This window comes from Papio anubis, chromosome 2 (assembly GCF_008728515.1).
Source record: "Papio anubis isolate 15944 chromosome 2, Panubis1.0, whole genome shotgun sequence".
NCBI lineage: Eukaryota > Metazoa > Chordata > Mammalia > Primates > Cercopithecidae > Papio > Papio anubis.
The window spans coordinates 60,402,065-60,421,648 of record NC_044977.1 but is presented as its reverse complement, the minus strand read 5'-3'; the positions used below and the strand labels follow the sequence as shown (position 1 = coordinate 60,421,648).

Genomic DNA, 19,584 nt, shown 5'->3' with positions numbered 1-19,584 from the left:
GTTGTGTACTTCTTATAGAATCATATACGTATGTAAATAGTGTCTAGTTGTCCCAATATTGCTGGTAATAAATTTGATCACATGGCTACGTGGGTGAATCATGTGGGTGATTGCCATTATCTCTTTACTGTAAACGTCCATTTTTCACTTCAGAATTCATGTGTGATGTATAGAGTGATTTTTAGGACCACATACTCATCAACATTTTCCCCACGTTTGGCATCTATTGATAATCTGCCTAATTTATTTACTTATTTATTTTTTGAGACAGGGTCTCACTCTGTTGCCCAGGCTGGAGTGCAGTGGCACAATCACAGATCACTGCAGCCTCTATATCCCTGGGTTCAGGTGATCCTCCCACATCTGCCACCCAAGTAGCTGGGACTACAAGTGCATGCCACCATGACCACCTAATTTTTGTATTTTTTGTAGAGACGGAGTTTTGCCGTGTTATGCAGGCTGGTCTTGAATTCCTGGGCTCAAGTCATCTGCCCACCTCGGCCTCTCGAAGTGCTAGGATTATAAGCTTGAGGCACTGTGCCTGGCCTATCTAAATAAATCATTATACTGGAAGCTGCAAAATGGTGATTTTCTAATGTTATTATTTCTCCTACATGTATTAGCTGAATTATTCTGTAAGGAAGAGCTTTATGTTTTTCCTTTGATACGCAGATTTCATTTCAGTTTAAACACTAAGATAAGACAAAAAAGCCTTTCCCAAGATTTCTTCCAGTCTCCAGATCTAGCTTGTCTACTAGAGCAATTTAGGATGACAGTCTTGCAGGTGGGAGGCAGGAGATGGGGTAGTTAATAATAGACCCCTGGCTCTGCATGTTTTACAGGAAAATAATGAATAAGAAAGTAATAGTTCTCTTTACATGCTTACGTGATTCTAGACAATACTGGCAGCAATCATCAGAGATGGTATAGCAGCTACTTCCATAAAGCATAGAGTACTAGGAACTCCTTAATTTTTGCATTATTTTGTAGTTATCATGCTGCCTTACAAATTTTAAATTATTGACATTTTGTCCATGTTCCCTCCACTCACAAGGTGACTGACCAGCAGTTTCTTCCACACTTCAGAGATAGGATAACAAAAATAGGCCCTCTTGCTGTGTCTTCTGTCATTCTCACAGGACATCTAGAGCCTGGATTCAGAAAACATCTTACTTTCTATAGCTCCATACCAAATTGTCCTCTCTCCTCTCTCCTGCCCTTGTTCGAACAGCAACTCCACTTTTTCCATGTCAAATAGCGTTGATTAAGTGTCTGCAGGTCATTTCTTCTGGTCATCTTTGTAAGTTCCAATTAGCCAGTAAGTGCTGAATGCTTACTCTGTATCCAGAACAGAACTAGATGCTACAAAGGGTCCTGTATTTAAAGGACTTAGTCCCTATCTTCAAAGAGGTTATCTGAATGGTGAGATAAAAATCACCGAAAAATGGAGCTGAAAGATAATCTAAGCTTGTGGGGGTATCTATGAATGGTTTTTAGAGGATTGGTACAAGAAACTTAAAGAACTGGTGCAGAAATTTGCAGTATCTGTGTTGTGCTGGGGCAAGTGTCCATGGATTTTATGAGTTTCAATGAGGGCTGTGACCCTATCCCTCCACCATAAAACATTAACAATGACCAAGAGAGACAAGTTGGACTAGCTATACAGTAGCTATTTCTCTTTGCTGATGTTTCCCATGGTCAATGGTAGTCCACCACACTAGAAAATACAGTGTCAGCGCCAAAATATAGATTGAATTCTATGATTGGGTGTTGGACATTCTTTCTTGCCATTTAAACGTGACTTAGCGTTATTAATTAAAGCACTCAAGGCTCATCGTGACATTCATAGGTGATTCTGTTCTTTTTAATTTTTTACGGGTACATAGTAGGTGTATATATTTTGGGGTACATATTTTGTTACAGGCATGCAATGTGAAATAAGCATATCATGAAGAATGGGGTATCTATCCCCCTCAAGCATTTATTCTTTGAGTTACAATCCAATTACACTCCATAGGCAATTGAAATCTTATGCCTGAGAGAAAATTGGGAATAGGGCTGCCCCACTAATCTGAAGTTTGGTTTGGAACTGAGTACTGTATCAGGACACATTAACATTATCTTCATTCTTGTTGATAATGTTCTCTTTCTTTAGTATAGCTAGGGTGAGTTTGCAAAGCCCTTTCATGTCCTATGGCCCACTGACCCAGTGAGATTGACAAGGCAAGGATTGTTAGTATCACTTTATTAAACAAAACAAAACAGGATATAAATGGTACAGCTGGGTGTCAAAACGCTTTTCTCCAATCCCTCCTTTCTCCAGCTTATCTTGCTCTCTTAACCAGGGCAGCATTTGAGGTGGGCTTCTAGGCAGATGAATTCAGTTATAGTTTTCAGCTGTGTACTGCTGACGAAACATGCTTCTATTTGTAGGTCTTCCGTGGAGGTAGGCTTGAGTGCTAGTTTTGGACTTTCTTCAGACTTTTGCTCAGTCTATGATACTGTACTGACCTTGCAAAGCCCTTCTGGTTCCCTGCATGAACATTTCAAGGGCAAAGTCATAAATGGCCATCTTAATGGGCTGGTCATCATCTCGAATTGTGATCCTGGGAATCAGATTCCTGGTTTTCTACATCAGTCCTGCATAATATGATACGATATGATAGAAGCTACATAAGTAATTTTTAATTTCCTAGTAGCTATATTAAAAAAGGAAAAAGCAGGTAAAATCAATTCTAATAATCTATTTTATTTAACACAAATATCCAAAATATTACCACTTCAACATGTAATCACTATACAAATTAAGATATTTTGCTTTTTTTGTACTAAGTCTTTGAAATTCAATGTGTGTTTAACATCTATTTCACATCGCAGAACTAGCCACATCTTACGTGCCTAAATGGCTAGCAGTCACTGTACTGGAAAACACAGGGATAGAAAATTCTTCTAGAAAAAAATACAGTGAAGAGAAAGCAGCTCCTTTCCCTCTACTGATAATGGAGAATGAGTTAGGCAGTGATTCTTTTATTCTGACATTAATCATCATAATTTATCAGTCATACATCATCATAGAGAACCTGTTCACATCATAGCAAAATTAACAAAATTACTTTCCAGTGACCTAGTGAAAATGGAAGAGGTTTTCATGGGGGAAGAGATGAGAGGGGGTGAATGAGAAACATTTCCTTTATATGGCAGATGCGGGAGTTTCTTGATGATGGGGAGAGCTTCTAGACCTTACAAAATGTTGAATAGGATGATCCATACACACAGGCAGAGAAAACAGGCTATGATAGAGATGGGCTACAAGGTGTGCATGCTCCAAAAATATGGTCATGTATCCTGCCATATGCCTGACACACCTTCCATTAAAACATCTTTTTAACAAACTTTTTTTTTTTTTACACATCTACTAAAATGTGCAGAAAGAAGAGTAAGTCCTTCTGAGTCAGGGGAGGTAGAGAGCACAAGCATGAATAAGACATAGATGCTGCCTTCAGTGAAATTTGTGGTCTCCAAGGGAAGACAGTGGATAAGACAGGTAGGAGATAAATGTCCATTATATGATGAAGATGAAAATTGTCCAACTGGATCTTCAGGAAACCCCTGTTAATATTCCATTGTTTCTGAGTTAGAAGCACATGAAATAATTACCCTTCACCATTTACCAATTACATAGGCATACACTGATTTGTTGAATTTGCTTGAAAAGTAGAGCCGAAGATCCTTTGAAAATGGAAGAAGTTATCATGGGGGAAGAGATGAGAGGGGGTGAATGAGAAACATTTCCTTTATATGGCAGATGCGGGAGTTTCTTGATGATGGGGAGAGGCAGCTTAAGGTATTAGGCACTAGACTCCAGCGCCCAGTGACCAGGGGATAATGCTGAAAGAGAAGGGAGGGCAGGAGCGAATATCGTGAACACAAACTTTGTCTATTTCAAGAGCTTTGCCCCTTCCTGGACTGGTATTAAATGCATATCTGAGCAGGTAAATGCAGTGCACGTGTTTACATTGGGGAGGTAGCAGAGAGTAGTAGTTTAGGTCTAGGGTTCAAGAGTCAGCTATTTGTGTGACTTTGGAGGAAGTAATTTAACCGCTTTGTACCCCGCCACCCCCAGTTTTCTAATAAGTAAAAAAAAGTCTTAATAGGATTTAATTAGGTGCTATACAGAAAGAGTTTAGACCAATGCCTGACATATGGCATTCATCCAATAAATGTCAATAATTGTGATTCGTTTTGGCATTATGTCAGTAATAACTATTAGATATGATGCTCCTCTAATTTGTTCCTAAAGTTGCATAAGACTCGTCTCTATATTAAGGAATCCTGCTAAAAAGTAGACATATTCTAATGAGAATCTCCTTAAGATGGCAAAACTGGGGCAAAGAGATGAAAATGACTTGCCCAAGGGCTCAGAGGCTGCTCCTAAAATGGGGAGAGAGGCTATTTAAGGCAATGGTGATGGATTTCCCCAAAGACAAGGGTTTGATACACGTAGAGTATGGAACCGGAATCCAGGCTGTACCACTTAACTCGAGGCGTCATTTGGGAAGTTACCTGATTTCTCTGAGCCCTGGATTGTGCACCTGCCAAATAGGTATAATAAATGTACCTACAGTTGGTGAAACTCAATAGCATGAAGTATGAAAACTGCGTGTGGTCTGGGCCCAATAAAATCAGCCTCTCCATTGATTATTATCATTATTATTACTATTGTTATAACAGATCTTTAGGCGGCGTCAGGAAGTGCCTGTCTGGGATGCTATAATGCGTTTGGCTCACCACTATGCCCCAGCTCCTGGCACCCAGTAAACACTCAGGAAACGTTTAAGGAATGAATATACGTCATTTGAGGCAAGAGAGGGCAGTCGGCTGACTGCCTCCGGGCTTAGCTCTCCCCTCCGGCAAAAGCCGGAGCCCGAAGCAGCCCGTAACCCGGGAGCCCAGGCACTACTTGGCAGCGGGTGAAACCCACCTCACCCCAGTCGGAGCTGCTGGAGAGCGCCCCGCCTGGACGCGCATCTCTGTGTGAGCGGCTCTCTCCCAAGCCCTTATTTTTCTGGTTTGCGGTTTATTTACTTAAGCATTTACAGCTCCCACGAGCAGAGGGACTGCTAGAGGTAGGGTCAGGACTGAGGTCGCGGTATGTATTTTCTGCCTCCCAATCTCAGAGCCCGCAAGTCACAACACGGCTCCTTTATTTGTGCACCGGAGAGGTCTGCGTTTCTTTACCTCCTGAGGGGCGACAAAAGACACGCAACTCGGGCTCAGAAAAGTGCTCTCACGCGACTTGCCTGTGTCTCCGCTTGCGTGGACCGTCGCTCCCAGGCTTGGTTTTTCGTGCAGACCCGAGCAGGGCGGAGCAGATTAAATAAAGACAATCTCGCGCCTTTAATCCTTGACCGCAAACACTGGCGTTTTTGTGCCCCGGATTTCTGAAATTCTTGGCTCGGGACCCAAGGCAGGGGGAGGGTGGGCTTGTAAAAACTTCCCAAAGCAGAAATCCGAGCTCCTAGCCCCTCCCCGGCCCCAGTGACACCTGGATTCCAGGGAAGGGGGGCAGCCGGAGGAGAGGCGTCCCCAAGGGTTGCGGGCGCTTCCCAGGGGTGGTTTTGGATGGCAGGCTCCAAGACCTACCCACCCAGCCAAGGTACGGGACAAGCAGCCTGAAAGCCTCGCAGGACGCCCCTCCCCTGTCCCCGCGCGCGTCTATTTAGGGCCCAGCCCGGGCGCCCAGGGGGTTCTGGGACTTGTAGTCCCTCCCCGCTGCCTCAGGCGCCGCCACCACCCGGTACTCGGACTACATTGCCCAGGGAGCTTCCCGGCCTATATAAGACGCCCGGAGCCGCTTCAAAGTGCAGTAACCATGTGGATGTGCTGCTGAAGCGTTTCTTCAAGCTCGCTGGGGTGGGAGGAGAGGAGGAGGAGGAGGAGGAGGTGGTGGTGGAGGAGTAGGCAGGGGGTGGAGAGAGAGAAAGCGCACGCCGAGAGGAGGTGTGGGTGTTCCGCTTCCATCCTAACGGAACGAGCTCCCTCTTCGCGGACATGGGATTACCCAGCGGCTGCTAACCCCTCTCCTCGCCCTGCTCCCCCAAACCGGCGTGGCTCCCCGGGCACCAAGGTAGCGGCTGGGGCTGGGCAGAGGGCGCGGGGAGTTGGCACTGGCTCCCCCGGCGCAGAAGTTTTTGCCCCGGTCTTGGGGAGATATCGATGGATGTGCATGCACTTGGCATGCATTTGGGGGTTCCTTTACTGCGGGCAGTGTTTTTGGAGGAGCTCATTTGAGGCTTAAAAAACAAATATCCTCGACTCTAGTGCGTGGCTTTGGGGGCTCCCTATTCTGGACTGGTGTGGCATTCCCCCAAGTTGGAAACTGTTGCTGCAGCTGCAGGAAATAGTTTTTTTTTTTTTTTTTTCGGAGAGAGGTTGTGGGGGTGTCATATGTGAGCCTGCTCAAGGAAATAATCTTTCTAAAAATGTAGCCCTCTCTTGCGCTCCATGGTTGGGAGAATAATGCATTTGTGGGGGGCCCCCGTGGGGAGGGTTTTTAAAAACGGAAGAAAACCGGGGAAGCGGTGAGGGATGAAGTGTGGACGAAGCTCATGTCCAGTGAGGATGCGGGCTTCGGATACTTGGAAACAAGTGCTTTGGGATCTGCCAAACACTTCCCTTAGTTCCAGCCTCCCGCACGTTCGAAGTTTGTGCGTGCCTAGTCTCACTTGTCAGTTACATCCTGGAAATAAGAGTAGTTACCTGTAATCGTCGCCCAAGCGATCCCACCAACCTGCCTGCCAAAATTGGAGGGTGGGGTGGGGAGGGGTCTCCCCAGGGAAGGAGGCTAAAGAAGTTGGAAACTTGTAATTTGGAGCACTTCTGTTAGAGACTCATCTTCCGCGGTCTGGTACTCAGTCTTCTTTCTTTCTAAATATTTAGGAGCTGACTACAAAGGAGCAGGATTTGCACCCCTCGCTGGGCTTGTTTTGGCAACAGAGTGCCTGACCCGGGTCAGGTGAGTGTGGAAGCCTGAGTGCTATAGTCAATAATGAGTTTTTGTCCTAAGCCTATTTTAAGTTGTGAGGTGGGGGGTAAGAAAGAAAAAGAAACTCCGTGGCTCAGCCTTCAAAATTTGCCTCTGCCTTTGGTGAAAGCTTTTGGGAGCAGAGGTCCAGTGGACTGTCCGTTTCTTGGACGTAGCTCAGAACTGAAGGAGCCTGAAGGTTTATGAAAGAGGCGGGTTGGGGGGGAAAGGCCATTAAATGGAGCAATAAAACGGCGGCCCATTGCAGGTCTGAAAAGCGTGCTGATTATTTAAATTCTAAAGGACGCAGTGCATTTCATATGCCAAGATGTGTAAGCAATATTAACTGCTTCTCTCCTTCAAAAAATAGTCACTCTTTTCTAATTTTGAACGTGTGCTTAATCAGAGTAGGTTGGATTGCAAGAAATGAAAGTGGTTGCTGCAAGTTGAAAGAATTAGAACTTTAAAAAGGGAAGTGAGTTACTGGAGCTTAAGATAGTAGCATCCAGCCCTTGACTCGAGCCACCTGAAAGTCAAGGAATCTGGCAGGGCCCTGTTGTTTTGGGGCCTGTGGTGGAATATGAGCTGAGAGCAGCATTTATCTGTAAACACAACAGTTCCTATTTTTTCCCCAAAATGGTCAGACTGCATTTGAAGAGTGGGAGGTTTCAGCGGGTGCACGTACATCACTATTGCTGCAGATTTGGCCATCAAAAATTTTTTCTCCTAAAATACTCAGGAACATGGTAAATAACAGGGTAACAGAGGTGGGTAGGGGTGGGTGGCTGGGTCTTTGTAACTTTTATAACATTCTAAATATTTAGCTGTTCCCTGGGCTACAATCTTTGGGCTTTTCTAATGAGAAAATAAAAGTCAGACACTTCATTATAGTGGTATAGTGCTTTTGTTTCCTGTTGATAAGATCCTTAGGAGTACTGGCAGAGTGAGAAGCATTTGGATGTGAGAACTCTAGTTTCTTCTTGAAGTTCTTTTATTGACTCACATGGCTGTGTGGGTGCTCTTAAAGCCAAAGATTAGGTCCAGTTCCCCTCTTCAGAATTAGCTGTACAACAAGGAGAAACTGGTCCACAGACTGTTTTCTAACTGGTTGCTAAAAATAATAAGATGGACACATTAAGTACTTGTAAGCCGGGTCCACAGCAATGTATCTCACAAACCCTGTGCAACAGATGCAGTTGAAGAAACTGAGGTGCAGAGAGTGAAATCACTTGCCCAGTAGCTAGTACAAAGTAGGAGCAAGGTATAACCTCAGGCGGTGAGGCTGCACTGCATCCCACAAATGGACCTAAGTTGATTTGGGGATGGTGGTGGTGAGAGGGAAGCAAGGAAAAGTGGTAAACTTACTGCTATTGATGAAATAACTTGCTTACAGCCCACCAATGACGAAATAGTACTTAACATTGATATAAGAAGGAAAGGATGTAGCCACAAACATAGGGATAAAAGAGTGCAGATATTTGAGGAGGTATTAGATGTTGTAATGAGTTCATTTTGGAAAACCTGAATGGGAAGAGTAAAAAGAAACAAAACCAAACCACAAGGAACATTATGTAAGTTAAGCATTAGGCTCACCTCCTGGCTGAAATACCTCTTGATTATTTACATCAAAGCATCTGAGTAGGTTAAAAGGATCAGGCATTTCCCCATCTGAATAATTCGAAAGTTTAAACTGCAGTTAGTCTGCAATGTGAAACGTTGATACCTTTTCATATACCTTCCAGTTTGCTTTGCAGCCAGTTGTGCAGATGTTTTTGTTCTCTATTTTTTCTTTCAAGTTCGTGTGTGTGTGTATATGCACACGTACGTTGAAAGTACAATCTGCTCTTTGAATAATTCAAATCAGAACAGAAAATCCTTTCAAGATATCGTTCTTATCAAGCAGGGAAAGTTCTTCATGTTCTAAATGAATTACTCTGGCTCTTGCATTGAGACCCGTGAAAGTCATTTGGGGTTGACAATGGTATCTCTTTAAACAAAGTGATTGTCTTTTGGAGGGAACTGGCGTCTTTTCTTTAGGAATGAGAAGTGGAATGGCTGCTTAGAAGAAAAAGAGATAGATGAACTCCACAAAGATCAGCAGTCTTTTTCTTCAAAATATTTTCAAGTGAGGAAGATCAGAGTGTTGGTATTACAGGGAGGAAGGAGAGTGGGCAGAGAGAAAGATAAAAAAGAAACCTTTAATCCAATGGTGTGCAACCAACTGACTTCCAGAGGCGGGGGAACATCACATGGCTTTTCAACTCATTTATAAAGATATCATGGAAACTCTGTCTGATTTCTTCACAAGCAGCTCTTAGAAAACAAACCAAAATGAAACAAGCACCAAATATGAACAACAGAAAAAACAGCCAAAATAAAAGTAGGCCTGAAGTTAGGTTTCTAGGTCAAGCTGTCTTTGGCTACATCTCATTAAGGAGTCTCTGCAAGGCCAGTGTCTATCTTGTTTACTATTGGTTTGATTTTTTAAAACAAAACACATTGCATTTGCAGGCTGTCAACCAGAAGTGCATGCAGTTTTTTTTTTTTTTTTTTTTCATTTTTGCTGTTTTAAGTTTGTACATAGCTCAATTGATGAATGCAATTAAGGCTTGAAGTCAGTGATGTGAATGACATAACTCCTGTGCTTCCTTACAATTGTCTTGGTGTCTGTGGTTCTGAGATGATTGCTAATGAGGATAAGCCAAATACACCACTGAAACCGTCACCCATTCAACTTTGATATTTCTAAATTGGATGTAGTTTAAGGCACACGGTGTGGTAAATCTATTTAACAGACTCTAAGGCCTGTTCAAGTTGTTGTGTGTGATTCAAGTGTTTTATTCTTTATTCAACAAATTTCTTGAGCACCTGCTATGTACGAAGGTGTATTCCAGGTGCTCAGGATATAGCAATGAACAAATCATCCTGTTCCCAAGAGGCTTACATCCTAGTTAGTGGGAGGTAGCCAATATAAATAAATAAGTAAGTATTACAGTATTAGAGGTAGTAAAGGCTACGGAGAAAAAGAAAACTGGTTAAGCGGGGAACTGAAAATAACAAGTGGAGAAATTAGATTCCTTGTGCATTGCTGGTGGGAATGTAAAATGGTGAAGCTGCTGTGGAAAACAGCATGGCAGTTACTAAAAAAAATTAAACATAAAACTACTTTATGTCCCAACAATTCCACTTGAAGGTATATACTTTAAAAAATTGAAAATAGGGACGTGAGCAGATATTTGTACACCTGTGTCAGTAGAAGCATTATCACAGTAGCCGAAAGGTAGAAACAACCCAAGTCTATTGATGAATGAGTAGATAAACAAAATGTGAAATATACATACAATGGAATATTATTCAGCCTTAAAAAGGGAATTCTGACACATGCTACAATGTGAATGAACCTTGAAAACATGCTAAACGAAACAAGCCAGAAACAAAAGGATGCATAATTTTATGATTTTTCTTAGAGAGGCATCTAGAGTAGTCAGATCCCTGCAGACAGAAGTAGAATGGTGATTGCTGGGGGAGAGAGAAGACAGGAAGGGGGAGTTAGTGTTTATTGAGGATAGAATTTCAGTTTGGAAAGATGAAAAAGTTCTGGAAATGGATGGTGGTGATGTCGCACAACAGTGTGAACGTACTTAATGCCACTGAGTTATAACATTTCAAAGTGGTATATTATGTTATGTATATTTTACGGTAATTTAAAACAACAAAACATGATGAGGGGTATTAAGGGAGTACTCAGGTGGGGATTAGATCTTTACTACATGACATCTCAGCACAGATCTGAAGGAGGCAAACGAGTTAGCCCTATAGATATCAGGGAAAAAGTGTATTTCAAATGTCAGAGCAGCAAGTACAGAGGCCCTGAGATAGGAGTGGGTGTGACATGTTGGACGTAGGAGAAGAAGGCCAGGGGAGAGTGCTGCGAGTTCAGGAGGGAGAGGGAGTCAAGGTCCAGACCTGTAGGGACCAGATTTTGCAGGTCAACAGTGGTTTATCTGAGGACTTGTAAACTCTCACAGAATTCTCAGTGTGGTTTTCAACATCACAAAACTACATTGTCCTTTCCGAAGAGGCTCTGGTAAGGTTGGCAGGATCACATACCAGATGGGAACTCGATAGGGGGTAAAACCCAGATTTCTGGACTGTCTGGTTAATGACAGGACTTACCTAGGATTGTAACTCACTTCAGTAGAAAAGGAAAGTTTGACAAACAGGTGAACATACAGTTGACTTGAAGAGCAAATTCTAAGAACTCAATGATAATCATGGAGTTTCAGCACAAACCTTCTATGTCCTACTGCCACCCTGCGGTGTATCCCGTGTCATTTTAAGAGATATTTACAAGGAGGACTAATATTCTGCTCTCCAGCATCCTTGGGGAATTAGAAGCTTCACATCAGTGATTTCTCCCTAATAAGTGAAGTGGACCCTTGCGTGTGTGCAAACTTAAAGCAAACCTCAAATTTTATTACTTAATACATAAGATAGTCATATTCATGTAGCACACACCCTGGACTCCGCTACTCAGGAGACTGAGGCAGGAGAATTTCTTGAGCCCAGGGGTTTGAGGCTGTAGTGCACTATGATTGCATCTGTGATAGCTACTGTACTCCAGCCTGGGCAACATAGCAAGACCCCATCTCTATTTAAAAAAATTTTTTAAGGAGAAAAGATAGCATATTCATTGTAGTGCAACATTAGGAAATAAAGATGAGCAATGAAACAAAACAAAGCAATTCCAACTATTCGAGATTAGGGTTTCAGGCTTTTCCTCTAAGCATGTATATGTAAAATGTATGTATATACTTAAATTTCATAAAAAGGGACTTATATAGTACCACTCATTTGGTAAATTACCTTTTATACATCTCGAACATCTTTTCTAAATGTGTCTACCCCTTTGATGGCCTTTCATTTTTACTGAGTCTATGTTTATACTTCCTAGATATATATACATATGTACATAGATATTTGTAAAAAATACATATAATAATTTTGCACATAAACATATTTAACAGTTTGAATTAGGATCCAAATAAGGTAAATACGTTACAAATGGTTGATATCCACTAATCTCTGTATTTCTTCTACAAATCTTTTTTCCGTGCATTTTGTTGTTGTTGTTATTGAAGAAACTGGGTGATACACATCTCCACAGTTTAGACTTTGCTGACTGCATCAGTGCAATGTGGTTTAACATGTTTCTCTATCCCCTTGGTCTGCTATAATTTGGTAGTTAGATGTAGAGGCTTGGTCAAAGTTAGGTTCTTTTCTTTTTTAAATTGAGAAGGGGTCTCACTACGTTGCCTAGGCTGGCCTTGGACTCCTGGTCTCAAGCAATCTTCCTGCCCTAGCCTTCCCAGTAGCTGGGACTCCAGTAAGTCTACTCTGTAAACTTTGCTTAGGTGGGTGTGAGATGTTGGATGTCTACTCTTGTTATATTAGCACCCCTTGATGCTCACTACCCGAATCCATTAGTTCTTTAGTCTGTGAGAAATGGGCTGGTAAAGTTCTTGAGATTTTGACACAGCCCTTGTAGTCTGTGCTAGCTTTTTTGATTTCTATATAACAAGATGTTCTAGGCTCATCTTCTCTATTTCTTGTCCCAGACCAAGAATCAGCCTTTTCTTCAAGGAGCCTTTGCTCTTTTAAGAGGGGAATTTTTTTAATTTTGTTTTTTCGAGACAGGGTCTTACTCTGCTGCCCAGGCTGGAGTGCAGTGGCATGATTTCAGCTCGCTGAAACTTCTGCCTCTTGGGCTCAAGCTATCCTCCCACCTCAGCCTCCTGAGTAGCTGGGACTACAGGCATTCACCACCACATCTGGCTAATCTTTTGTGTTTTTTGCAGAGATGGGGTCTTGCCATGTTGTCCAGGCTGGTCTCAAACACCTAGACTCAGGCAGTCTTCCCACTTCAACCTCCCAAAGTGTTGGGATTACAGGCACAAGACATCACGCCTGGCCAAAATGGTATTTGGAGATCTCCACTTAGGGCCAAGATCATCCTCATCTTACAGACGAGAAAACAAATTAAAATGAAGAAAACTTAAAACTTGAATTTCCTAGGTGAAAGCATTTCCAAAATGCTATTGACCTATCCTTGCCTTTTTGCAAAGAATTCTGAACATAATCTAAGCTTTTTAAAAAAATTGGTTTTGGGTTTAGCCTTCGTGTCCTGAGGCTGAGACATTGTTGTTCTCCCCAGATGGGCAGGAATGTTACTCTTGTTCTTTTTTTTTTTTTTTTTGAGACGGAGTCTGGCTCTGTTGCCCAGGCTGGAGTGCAGTGGCCGGATCTCAGCTCACTGCAAGCCCCGCCTCCTGGGTTCACGCCATTCTCCTGCCTCAGCCTCCCGAGTAGCTGGGACTACAGGCGCCCGCCACCTCGCCCGGCTAATTTTTTTTTTTTGTATTTTAGTAGAGACGGGGTTTCACCGTGTTAGCCAGGATGGTCTCGATCTCCTGAACTCGTGATCCGCCCGTCTCGGCCTCCCAAAGTGCTGGGATTACAGGCTTGAGCCACCGCGCCCGGCCTACTCTTGTTCTGTATACATGTTTTTCAAACTCTGTGACAACCCACGAAGAGGTTGTTAAATTAATTTAGTGGGCCTTGATGAACTTTTTATTTTTAGTTTTTGAGACAGGGTCTTGCTCTGTTGCCAAGGCTAGAGTACAGTGGCATGATCTTGGCTCACTGCAGCCTCAACCTCCCAGGCACAAGCGATCCTCTCACCTTGGCCTCCTGAGTAGTTGGGACCACCAGTGTGCCCCACCACTCCTGGCTAATTAATTTTTTTTTTTTTTTTTTTGTAGAGATTGGGTCTCCCTATATTGCCCAGGTTGGCCTTGAACTTCTGGGCTCAAACGATCCTCTTGCCTTGGCCTCCCAAAGTGCTGGGACTGGAGGTGTGAGTCACCAGGCCCGGCCAAACTTTTTTTTTAATGACATAACCTAGAATAGAAAACATGGAAGTGTATTGCATGGATACTTAAGAAGAACTATGTACGTCGCAACAAAATTCTTTGTCTCGCATGCACAATGAACATTGGTTTGTAAGCTCAATATTTTCCTTACTCTGAGCTGCCGTCAAAAGTTTGAGAAGCACTATACTACATCTTTGCCACTCCAAGTGTGGTCCCCAGACCAGCGTTACTGACATTAACTGGGAACTTGCTAGCAATTGCAGGCTCTCAGACCCTACCCCACATTCAATGAATGAGAACCTACATTTTTGCAAGATCCTCAAGTGATTTACACACACGTGAAAATATGAGAAGATCTGCATTGGAGGATGCCTATTCCTGTGCTTTTTCAGTCCTTGTCATTTAGTGGTTCCTTTGCTTTTTCATGGCTAGCTCTCACTTGTTGAAGCTGAAGCTGACCTTTGTACTTTTCCCCTGCAGTCTTATTTTCAGTGAATTGGAAAGGTAGGCTAATCACTAACCTGAGGTGAGAGTAAGTAGCTCTCGCATGATTCCCTCTCCGACAAACATGGGAACTTTCATGCTTATGTTTCGGGATGCTTTTATTGGCTCTTCAGATGAAGACAGAAAGAGACCAGAAGGTACACGTACCCCTACTTAGAGTTGTGCAGTCACTGTTGTTCACCTGCTGTCATGGGACACTGAGGAATTTATGTTTCATCATACTTTCTGACCTGTCCCATCAGCATAACTTCTGGACTGCTTGATATAATGCAGCTCATCAGAAGAAGGTGAACATAAGAAGAATATCACTAGCCTCCAAGTTTCTTGCTGTTCATTTTCATTTCAGAAGGAGCTTTATCTGGGAAATGATTTTCTTTTCCAAGAACAGCTTAAAAGCATCCCAGGCACATATTTCTGAACAGAAAAAGCTGATATGACACCCAGACAATGGACGTTCATTTGTTTGCCTTGTTGTGTGTGTGTATGTTCTGCCTCATGTGTCCCTCCCCACCCTCCTCTGTCCACCTGGCCAAATCCTTCTATTCCTTAGGGCCCAGCCCAAATGCTTTCTCCTCTGGGAAGCTTTCTCTGATACTTGAAAATCTGTCATTCGAAACTCCAGGGCCCTGAAACCTATTTTCCTTATGGGCCTTTTGTTTTTTTAACTCATAAGAATACCTGGCACACAGGAAGTGCTTACACAATTAAGTAATTTATATATGTTTTTTTCTCCCTTTGAAGGCTGCTTGGAAAAACTAATTTTTTGTATCCCTCTCCTTTTTTTTTTCTTTGAGAAGGAGTCTCGCTCTGTCACCAGGCTAGAGTGCAGTGGCGTGATCTTGGCTCACTGCAACCTCTGCCTGCCGGGTTCAAGCGATTCTCCTGCCTCAGCCTCCTGAGTAGCTGGGACTACAGGCACGTGCCACCACGCCCAGCTAATTTTTTGTATTTTTAGTAGAGATGGGATTTCACCATGTTGACCAGGATGGTCTTAATCTCTTGACCTCGTGACCTGCCCACCTTGGCCTCCCAGAGTGCTGGGATTACAGGCGTGATCCACTGCACCTGGCCCCTGTACCCCTCTCCTGATTAAATATTTCTTAAACTGGCATCTTTCTTTGAAAAGCCTTACAGCCAGGCATCGTGGCTCACGCCTGTAATCCTAGCACTTTGGGATGCCAAGATGGGTGGATGACCTCAGGTCAGGAGTTTGAGACCAGCCTGGCTAACATGGTGAAACTCAATCTCTACTAAAAATACAAAAAAAATTAGCTGGGCATGATGGCGGACACCTGTTGTCCCAGCTACTTGGGAGGCTGAGGCAGGAGAATTGCTTGAACTCAGGAGGTGGAGGTTGCAGTGAGCTGAGATGGCACCACTGCACTTCAGCCTGGGTGGCAGAGTGAGACTCCATCTCAATAAAAAAAAAAAAAAAAAAAAAAGAAAAGCCCTTTATTGCAGAGGGTGATGTGAGGACTGTGAAGAGATATATTAAGCATTTCCTTTTGATAGCTTTTGAGGTGTTGTTCAGTACAACTCTAGAGGACATTCATCTTGGGAAACTGTTGAGTATTCATAAAAGGGAGTGGAAAAATCAGGTAGTGAAACCAAGCTGCTCTCAGGTCATAATGGTGTTGCCCTGGTGAGCCACAGGATAGGGACTCCGCAGTACAGAGTGTTGACTGCTTCTTGGGTAAGGGGCAAAACATGGAACATCTGTGCATCTGTTTCCTCTTCTGTAGAATAGGTGTAAAAATAAAAATACCTGCTTCGGGTCATTGCTGCCGAGTTGTCTAAAAACAAATGTTTGCAGAAGGCCTTACAGATAAAAAACAAAGCAAAACCTATCTATGTCCTAGAGCAGTGGTTCTCAATGGGGACAGGGAGGGTGATTTTGTCCTCCAGGGGACATTTGGTATCATCTGGAGACATTTTGGTGGTTCTGTCTGGCAGGCAGGGGTGGGGTGCTACTGGCATTTTGTGAACAGAGGCCAGGGATGCTGCTCAACAGTGCACTGGACAGCCCCCCGACCCCAATACACACACACACACACACAACGGAGAGCTCTCTGCCCCAGAATGTCAGTAGTGAACAGGTTGAGAAACCCTGTCCTTGAGTGAATTTTTCAGGCTTGGTGAGACTTTTATCCCTCTCTGAGGATATTGACCTAACTAGATTTGCTGTTTTTTTGAGGTTTGGGCTGTGTGGGCAGAGGGGTGTCTTTTCAGGCTGGGACTGACTTCAACTTTTTAACAAAATAAGAACCCTCCCCCTCTCGCCCCCCTCCCAAAAACCAAAAAACCAAAAAAACACTGGCCTTGGTATCTGGAGCCCTGTGGTCTAGCTTTGGCCACTCGTCGGGTGTGTGACCTCCAAGAAATCACTGGGCCTCAGGTTTGTTTTTTCTACCCGTAAAATAAGGAGTTTTAGCTAAATGCTCTCCACTCACCAAATCTGCAGCTCTCTGCCTTGGAAATGTTGAGCTTTTGGTTGGCTTCTCTTACTTTGGCCTTGAAGAGTAGAAGCCATGAGACCGAATGTCAGAGTGGGCATCTTTTTTGAGAAATAACTGTAGATACTGTACCTGGTTGGGGAAAAGGTTACTTAGCAGACATGTCTGAAAAAGTGAGTAGGTTAATTTTTGTGTGTGTATGTGTGTGTGGCAGGGGGAATGGAGAATGGGCAACATTGTATTATACTAGAGAATCATTCCTCTGAACTTCAGATTTACAGCTGCTATTTCTGGGATGTCATGAAGGGCCTTGCTTAAAGTTGAAACTTCTGAGTTGGTGACTTCCTTTGGGACTGCCTGAAAACGAAAGCAGAATACGATTTTCTATGCTCCTAGAGAAGTGCTTTTTGCAAGAGAATAAATTATCTGATGATGGGGACATGCTGCATTTCTGAGGACGATCTGATTAGCAGCTAGTGGGACAAGAAGGCAAGGAGGGGGAGCTGTGTGAAAATGTGTGGGGAGGAGGGTGGCATTGTGTCCAAGTCAAAAATGTGCTGTTCATCCTCATTTCACAATATAGATGATATCGCCAAGCATCTTTGCTCAAAGGAAGTCCAAAATTAACCCTGAGAGTGCCCAGGAACAGAAGCAGAGACTGTTGTAAAGGGAGCCTTTTTCTCCCCCTTGAACAAGTCAACCGTAAATGTGTTAGGTTTTCTCTACCCCGTATTTACAGCCATATTACCATATATGTACCTGGGTGAGGACATCGCAGGGAGACTTGTGCTCACTCTGGAGGGAGTTTCCTTGGCCTCTTGCCAGGAGATTGATCAAATGCCAGCAGCTCTTCCTTTTCCTGGGCATACTCCTTTTTTTCCTGTGAAAGACTTCATGGTTTGCTGGGCTCGGCCCATCGTTAACCTGCCCTGCTGGGTACTGCTTGACCTAAAAAGTGAAACGGTGCTTTTTTGTCTTCATCCTTATCTACAGTTCTGAGGGGCCAACCGCCTTAAGGTCTTTTGGCTCGCCAGGTGCTTTGAGCAAAAGCCCTGTGTGTAAGCCCCTCTCTTTGCGCCTAACTTTAAAGGAAGCTTTTTTTTTTTTCTTTTTTTTTGAGAAAGAGTTTTCCTCTGTCGCCCAGGCTGGAGTGTAGTGGCATGATCTCAGCCCACTGCAACCTCCACCTCCCAGGTTCAAGCAATTCTCCTGCCTTGGCCTCCTAAGTAGCTGGGACTACAGGCACAAGCCACCATGCCTGGCTAATTTTTGTATATTTAGTAAAGATGGGGTTTCGCTATGTTGGCCAGGCTGGTCTCGAACTCCTGACCTCAAGTGATCCACCCACCTCAGCCTCCCAAAGTGTTGGGGTGACAGGTGTGAGTCACTGTGCCCGGCCTTGAGGAAGCTCTTTGATTTTTATTATTTTTTAAAGCAAGCAGCAAGAAAACCAGCACCAAAGGACTTTGGCAAGGGGCTTTTGTCTTTTAGGAGGTGGAGGTAGTGTGGATATGCCAAGAAAGAACGGGGAAGGCTGATGGATTTGTTGTTGGCTACATTTTTTAGCAGAAGAATGTCCAAATGCAGGTGCTTTGGGGCCAGGTGGCAAAGCTTGGCGACTGGAGATAGACGCAAAGGGTGCTGTGTGAGTGAGATGCTGGCATTCACTCCTCACCTGGCTGTGCTTTGCTGGTTCTGGTTTTATTAGGAGTAGTGGGGAAAACATTCTGTTGGAGTTGGCATTGACACGTCCAGGTCAGTGCATCTCATGTGTCCCTTTTGTATATTCACTTGTCATTTGAACTTTGCTGTTTTGGCAGAGCTGATCCTCTGCTGATTATAAGCCTAAGAAGTTTAGAAAGAGTAGTTTATGAGAATAGAAAATAGAACAGATTTGAAAGTAGAATTACGACAGCGAATAGGAATGCTTCCTGTGTCCCCCTTTCTATTTTCTTTTTCACAATTAATTGTCAACATAACTATGAGATAAGCGCTCATTATCCCCATTCTGCAGATGAATAAATTGAGGGCCAGATAAGGGAAGTAACTTGATCGAGGTTACAAACTTCCCATTACATTTAGAATAGAAGGCCAACTTTTTACCCTGGCTTGTGAAGTCCTACTGGCTCTGTCTTCTCTACCCTGCCTTTAACCTCTACTTTCTTCCTTTCCCCATTAATGCTGCAGACATTGGGCTGGCTTTCTGTTTCTGGAATTTGCTAAGCTGTTTTCTGCTTTACAGCCTTTGTACTAGCTGTTTGCTCTACCTAAAATGCTCTTCCGCCTGATTTTTTTTTTTTTTTTTTTTTGCATGACTGCCTCTATCTTGACTTTCAGGTCTTCGCTTAAACGTCTCATCTCGTTTCTTCTGACCAGCCAAAATTGCATTGTCACTTAATCATATCACCCAGTTTTAATTGTTTGCATGTACTCATCACTATCTGATTTGTCTTGCTTATTTCATCTGTTTCCTGTCTGTCTGCCCTCACTAGAATATAGGTATCACGGGAGCAGGGACCTTATACGTCTTGCTTTAATCTGTATCCCCATTACCTGGTGTAGTGGTGGCGTATAGTAGGTATCAATACATATGTTCTATAAGAAGAAAGATTTAAGTTTCAAATCGAGCAGTTCACTTTCTAGAGCCCTGGCTGTTCAGTTGTATATTTTA

At 43.4% G+C, this 19,584-nt stretch overlaps 1 protein-coding gene across 12 annotated transcripts in view; it reads left to right on the top strand.

The window, feature by feature from the left end:
• Positions 1-5,868: 5,868 nt before the first annotated feature.
• The window catches only part of ITPR1 (inositol 1,4,5-trisphosphate receptor type 1), a 354,333-nt gene continuing 340,617 nt past the window's right edge, over positions 5,869-19,584 (top strand). For 11 of the 12 annotated variants that reach the window (XM_009200308.3, XM_009200306.3, XM_009200305.3 and 8 more), the window contains exons 1-2: positions 5,869-6,127; positions 6,940-7,015. The gene's annotated coding sequence lies outside the window, so the exon portion shown is untranslated. The remainder of the gene's footprint in view (positions 6,128-6,939; positions 7,016-19,584) is intronic. The other variant, XM_021933269.2, reaches the window with a different exon arrangement.